Here is a 558-nt window from a genome sequence, read left to right as displayed (position 1 = left end):
ACACACACACACTCACACACACACACACACACACACACACACACTAAGAAATACAAGTGACAGAAAAGATTAGGAAAATAAAGGATATTTTTTACAAATTAAAGTGCTGAAATACTATACAATGAGAATTTATTTAAATAAAATGTATTGAATGGTTTTTACACGTAATCCCTACTCTTATTAATCCAAGAAGCATTAAACTGATTAACAATGACAGAAAAGACATGTATAATGTTACAAAAGATTTCTACTTCAAATAAATGGTGCTCTTCAAACGTTCTGTTCATCGGTGAATCCTGAGAACAGATCCTGCATCACAGTTTCCACACTTCAATAAGCAGCATAATTCTCAACTAATAAAAACAACAGGGGTTTCTTCAGAATGATTGATAAAGAATCTTCATACGCTAGAGTGACCAGACGTCCCAGATTTTGGTGTCCTGTCCCCGACTGGAGCTGTCCCCGAAAATGTAGACACTGTAAGAGTCCGACCAATATAGCCAGCTGGCGATCGTGTGGTTGTGATTATTTCCACCAGTAGAGGGCACTGCGAGCTAC

The sequence above is a fragment of the Sinocyclocheilus anshuiensis genome, unplaced genomic scaffold (assembly GCF_001515605.1).
Source record: "Sinocyclocheilus anshuiensis isolate Anshui unplaced genomic scaffold, SAMN03320099.WGS_v1.1 scaffold1962, whole genome shotgun sequence".
NCBI lineage: Eukaryota > Metazoa > Chordata > Actinopteri > Cypriniformes > Cyprinidae > Sinocyclocheilus > Sinocyclocheilus anshuiensis.
The sequence above is the reverse complement of the archived record's forward strand: the minus strand, read 5'-3'. Positions refer to the sequence as shown.